The sequence below is a fragment of the Rhinopithecus bieti genome, unplaced genomic scaffold, assembly GCF_001698545.2.
Source record: "Rhinopithecus bieti isolate Rb0 unplaced genomic scaffold, ASM169854v2 scaffold_6776, whole genome shotgun sequence".
In the NCBI taxonomy this organism is placed as follows: domain Eukaryota; kingdom Metazoa; phylum Chordata; class Mammalia; order Primates; family Cercopithecidae; genus Rhinopithecus; species Rhinopithecus bieti.
Window position 1 is genome coordinate 1,985,144 of NW_016805299.1, and position 6,358 is coordinate 1,991,501.

Here is a 6,358-nt window from a genome sequence, read left to right on the forward strand (position 1 = left end):
TTGGCCTTTTTTTTTTTTCTTTTTTTTTTTTTTGGAGATGGCGTCTCGCTCTGTCACCCAGGCTGGAGTGCAGTGGCGTGATCTCATCTCACTGCAACCTCAGCCTCCAGGGTTTAAGTGATTCTCCTGCCTCAACCTCCCAAGTAGCTGTGACTACAAGCATGCACCACCCTGCCCGGCTAATTTTTGTATTTTCAGTAGAGACAAGGTTTCACCATGTTGGCCAGGCTGGTCTCGAACCCCTGACCTCAAGTGATCTGCCCCCCGCTCAGCGTCCCACAGTACTGGGATTACAGGCGTGTCCCCACGCCCGTCCAGGAAGTGGTTTGTAAAATTAGCATTGTGGGACCATTGAACGCGTAGCTAAATGATCAGTAAACCATAGTCATGGGTGTTTGGGGCATAGAGACCTGGATTTAAAGCCTAGCTCCACTTCTTAGAGCTGTATGGCCCTTGGAAAGTCATTTCTTCTCTCTGGGCCTCAGTTGTCTCACTTGTACAATGGATATAATTAGAAAACCTGCCATGTGGGGCTGTTAGGAGCCATTCAGAGTGCCTGGCCCATCGAAGTCCTCAGTGCACAGAAGCTATTAATTATGTATGAAGAAATAATTATAACATGTACCGCTGACAATCTGATAAATAGAAAAGACCTTGATGAAGTGCTGAGGCGAAGGAGTGGGAAATATCCTCTCCCCAAGGGAAAAAAAACCAAAGGGAGCCAGAGTTCAAAAGGGGAAGATGAAGCAGCTGTGTTTGAGCCCTGAGAGGCAATTTCACCTTGACCATAAAACTGAAAAGGGTTGTGTCTTCCTGTCCAGATAAGGATCAGAAAAACAAAGAGTACTATTAATTAAGTCCTGCCTATTTTTAAGTTTATGGGATATTTTCCCCTTAAAATAAGCTCACAATTAAAGTTCAAAAGGCAAACACAGGGCAGGGGTGGGAGCCAGTCCTGCCAGCCCTGAAACTGAGGTGGGTGGTCTGGTCCCAAGACCAAGTTTGCTCATCTTGGGTGTCTGGGAGTTAGACCACAGAGAGACCAGAGCCATCCAGAGAGGCGGGGAGCCAGCCCACCGTGTCTGCTGGTCCTGGCCCCCAGGGTGCAACTCGAACTGAGAAACCTGGCCGGGTCCCCAACTTTGCAGGAGAGAGAATGGAGTTGGCGTGTCTTCGCTTCCCCCAAGAGGATATGCGTCACAGTGAAAAAGCCAGCCAGCCCCAGGGTGGTCATGGTCTAGGCAGAGAACAGAAAAAGCAAGTGCCTGCCCATCTGGGTGGCCTTGGACAAGTCATTTCCCTTCTGCACCTTGGTTTCCTCATCTGTGAATGAGATGGTGATAACTTTCAGCCTCCTAGAGTTGCAACAAGTACAATAGAAAGCAACTTCAGCTGGGCACTGTGGCTCACGCCTGTGATTCCAACACTTTAGGAGGCTGAAGCAGGTGGATCGCTTGAGCCCAGGAGTTCAATACTAGCCTGGGCAACATCGTGAGACCCCACCCCCCACCATCTCTACAAGAAATAAAAACAATAGCTGGGCATTGTGGCGCATGCCTGTAGTCCCAACTACTTGGGAGGCTGAGGTGGGAGGATCACTTGAGCCCAGGAGGCAGAGGTGGCAGTGAGCCAAGATCTTGTCACTGCACTCCAGCCTGGGCAACAGAGTGAGACTCTGTCTCAAAAAAAATAAATAGAAAAAAAAGAAGGCTGGGCACGGTGACTCATGCCTGTAATCCCAACACTTTGGGAGGCCAAGGTGGGCAGATCACTTGAGGTCAGGAGTTCAAGACCAGCCTGGCCAACATGGTGAAACTTTGTCTCTACCAAAAGTACAAAAATTAGCCAGGCATGGTGGCAGGCGCCTGTGGTCCCAGCTACTCGGGAGGCTGAGGCAGGAGAATCGCTTGAGCCCAGGAGGCGGAGGTTGCAATGAGCTGAGATCACGCCACTGCACTCCAGCCTGGGCAACAGAGTGAGACTCTATGTCAGGAAAAAAAAAAGAAAAAGAAAAAAACCCCACAAACTTCAAGAGAATGTCTTACAGACTTACAGAGTCTCACTATGTTGCCCAGGCCACACTCAAACTCCTGGCCTTAACTGATCCCAAGTAGCTAGGATTACGGACGTGTACCACTGCACTCGGCTTGTTAGCTGCCTATATCATCATTTCCCAGACTTTTTTCATTGTGTTAAGGACACAGTTGTTGAGTCAGGAATGCCAGGAGGGTCTTTACTACCCAATGTCAGTGTAAGCTTGGCAAGTCACATTCCTTCTCTGAACCTAAGTTTCCTCACCTGGAAATGAGGTGTACAGACAGAGTGAGATGGTGAATAAAAAGGACTAAAGTACACATACTGAGAAATAAAGCTGGCTGGGCACGGTGGCTCAGGCCTGTAATCTCAACACTTTGGGAGGCTGAGGCAGGCGGGTCACCTGAAGTCGGGAGTTCAAGACCAGCCTGACCAACATGGAGAGACCCCATCTTTACCAAAAATACAAAATTAGCCAGGTGTGGTGGTGCATGCCTGTAATCCCAGCTACTCGGGAGGCTGAGGCCAGAGAATCGCTTGAACCCGGAAGACGGAGGTTGTGATGAGCCGAGATCACATCATTACACTTCAGCCTGGACAACAAGAGCGAAACTCTGTCTCAAAAAAAAAAAAAGAAAAAAAAAAAGAAAGAAAAAAAAAAAGAAAGCGGCTGTTTTATTTTTTTTCAGTTTCCTTCCTAGATCCGGACACATTGGCAGGTAACAAGGAGTCCTACAGCCAGCACCTGCACATTGGATTATAAATGGCCAGGTTACCTGTCAGCTGCCCCTGCAGACAACAGCATTCTGCTACGATGGGAAGGTAGTCTATCCACACCACATGTGCCTGTTGAACAGGTGAAATGTGACTGGTGTGTCTGGGGAACTAATTATTTAATTCATTTAAATAGCCACATATGGCTAGTGGCTACCATATTGGACAGAGTAGTCTAGACAATTATCTCCATGAGACTTGGAATCAAGGCTTTTTTTTTGGTTTTTGAGATGGAGTCTCGCTCCCGTCACGCAGGCTGGAGTGCAGTGGTGCAGTCTCAGTTCACTGCAGCCTCCACCTCCCAGGTTCAAGCAATTCTCCTGTCTCAGCCTCCCAAGTAGCTGGGATTACAGGTGCCCACCACCATGCCCGGCTAATTTTTGTATTTTTAGTAGAGCTGGAGTTTCATCATGTTGGCCAGGCTGGTCTTGAACTCCTGACCTCAGGTGATCCGCCTGCCTCCACCTCCCAAAGTGCTAGGATTATAGGTATGAGCCACCGCGCTGGACCTTTTTTTTTTTTTTCCCCCCCTATATCCCTAACACCCAGCAGAGGACCTGGAAGATAGGTGCTCAGTGTATATTTGTTGAATGAAAGAATGAACAGAGACAGGAATTGATATGGTTTGGCTCTGTGTCCCCACCCAAATCTCATCTTGTAGCTTTCATAATTCCCACGTGTGTGGGAGAGACCAGTTGGGAGATGATTGAATCATGGCGGTTGGTATTTTTCATGCTGTTTTTGTAATAGTGAATGGGTCTCATGAGATCTGATGTTTTTAAAAATGGGAGTCTCTCTGCACAAGCTCTCTCTTTGCCTGCTGCCATCCACGTAAGATGTGACTTGCTCCTCCTTGCCTTACACCGTGATTGTGAGGCCTCCCTAGCCATGTGAAACTGTAAGTCCAATAAACCTCTTTCTTTTATAAAGTGCCTGGTCTTGGGTATGTCTTTATCAGCAGCATGAAAACAGACTGATACAGGGACTAAAAATAAAACATTTAAATTTTATGTTGGTTTTTGAAACAGGGTCTCACTGTCACCCAGGCTGGAGTACAGTGGCACAATCACTGCTTACCGCAGCCTTGACCTCCTGGGCACAAATAATCCTCCCAACTCAGCCTCCCGAGTAGCTGGGACTACAGTCACGTGCCACAGTGCTGAGCTAATGCTTTTATTTTTTATAGCGATGAAGTCTTGCTATGTTTCTCAGGCTGGTCTCAAACTCCTGGGCTTAAGCAGTCCTCCCACTTTGGCCTCTCAAAGTGCTGGGATTACAGATGTGAGCCACTGTCCCTGGCCTAGAAAACATATTAAGAACTGTTTCCTTCCTCTTTCCATGAAATATCCAAGACTTACCTGTAAAATGGAGAAAATAGTGTTGCTAGCTCATAAAGTTATTATGATAATTGATGAGTTAATATTTGTAAAGGGCTTAATACAATGCCTGGCACATAGCTGGTAAGTCTTATGAAGAGTAATTTTGTTCTATTTAAGTTTGATTCCAAGTGCCAGAAAGATTCAAAGTAATAAGGGCTTAAATGATACAGAAGTGTCTTCTATTTTTCTTATAAAGGAATCTGAAGGGAGCACTGCAGGGCTTTTAGGGGCTTCCAGAAGCTGTCAGAGACTGGGGTCCTTCAATTTGTTGTTCCCCATCTTCAACACTGACTTCTTCCTCATGGTTAATGGCTGCTCAAGCTCCAGGCAACAAAACCACATTTCAGCCAGCAAGGAGGAAGGAAGGCAAAGGAGACCAGGTGTCTCCTTAAAGAGGATGCTTCCCGGAAGTTGCACACAACTGCTTCTATCCTGCTGTGGTTTGAATGTGTCCCCTAAAGTCTGTGTGTTGGAAACCTAATCCCCAATGCAACGATGTGGGAAAGTAGGGCCTGATAAGAGGTGATTAAGTCATGAGGGCTCTGCCCTTATGATTGGATTAATGTCATCGTGGTGGGAGTGAGTGAGTTGTCATGAGAGTGGCTTTTTCATATACACAAGTTTGGACCCCCTCCTGCTCACTAGTTCTCACCCTCTCTTGCCTTTCCGCCTCCTGCCATAGGATGATGCAACGTAAAGGCCCTTGCCATATGCCAGCACCATGCTCTTGGACTTCCCAGCCTCCAGAACCACGAGCCAAATAAACTTCCATTGTTATTTTCCAGTCATAAGTATTCTCTTATAGCAACACAAAACAGACTAAGACATATTCCATTAGCCAGAACATGGGCACGAGACCACGCCTAGCTCTACAGGAAGCTGAGAAATATAATCTTGATTCAAAATGTCATAGAAACTGAGAGTTGTTGTCACTAAGGAGGATGAGAAGAATAGATGTTGGGGGACACCTAACATTCCTTCCCTAAAACTCCAATTTTACCCTAGAATTTGGCTCCCAATGGCTGTTTCAGGAATCTGTAACTACTATACTAAAACATCATGTTGTACGCCTTAAATACATACAATTTTGAAAAAAGAATTTGTAGCTACTAATAACAGGGACAACACATGTGTATGAGACTGTTCAATGTGTATTGGGCTTTCATGTCTGTTACCCGATCTGATCACCAACACCTTATTTGGCAGATATATTGTTATTGTTATTTTGATTATTATCTCTCTTTGAACAGATAAGGAAACTGAGGCTTCAGCAACTGGCTCAAAGTCTCAGCGACTGTAAATGACTGAGAACTAGAATCTAGGCCAGGTGTTGAGGCTCATGCCTGTAATCCCAGAACTTTGGAAGGCCGAGGCAGGCAGATCACTTGATATCAGGAGTTCGAGACCAGCCTGGGCAACATGACGAAACCCTGTCTCTACAAAAAATACAAAAAAATTAGCCAGGCATGGTGGCACATGCCTATAGTCCCACCTATTCAGAAGGCTGAGGTGGGAGGATCCCTTGAGCCCAAGAGGTCGAGGCTGCACTGAGCCAACATCACACCAGTGCACTTCAGCCTTGGCAACAGAGTGAGACCCTGTCTCTAAAAACAAACAAACAAAAAACTAGAATCTAGGTCTGTCCAGTTCCCAATTCTTTACCTTTGCCCATTTCATGGCTCTGCCTGTGACTTTGAGGCCCGTGAGGCACAAGGAAATGATTTAGAAAGAGCCAGAATTGGAGCAGAGGGAGACCTGAGGCCAGGAGAGCCACCAGGGAGGGAGCCTGGAGCCCTTCCTATACCTGAGGGCCGTGGTCACAAATGTCATCGCCCTCATCCCGCTACCCCACCGCACCCTGAGCTTTGTATCCATGTGATGAGATTTACTGAGCACGTTATATGCACCTGGACAGTGCAAGGGCTTCAGGAGACACAGGAGAGAACAAGCCAGACAGGATTTGTGCCCTTGTGTTCCTCCTAAGCCAGCCTGGAGAGACACATTATACAGAAGTGAACAAATTATTTACATATTCATGGATTTTGTTCATTTATACAATAAATCTCTTTTCTTTTTCCTTTTCTTTTCTTTTTTTTTTTTTTTTTTTTTTTTTTTTTTTTTTTTTTTTTGAGATAGAGTTTCACTCTGTTGCCCAGGCTGGAGCACAGTGA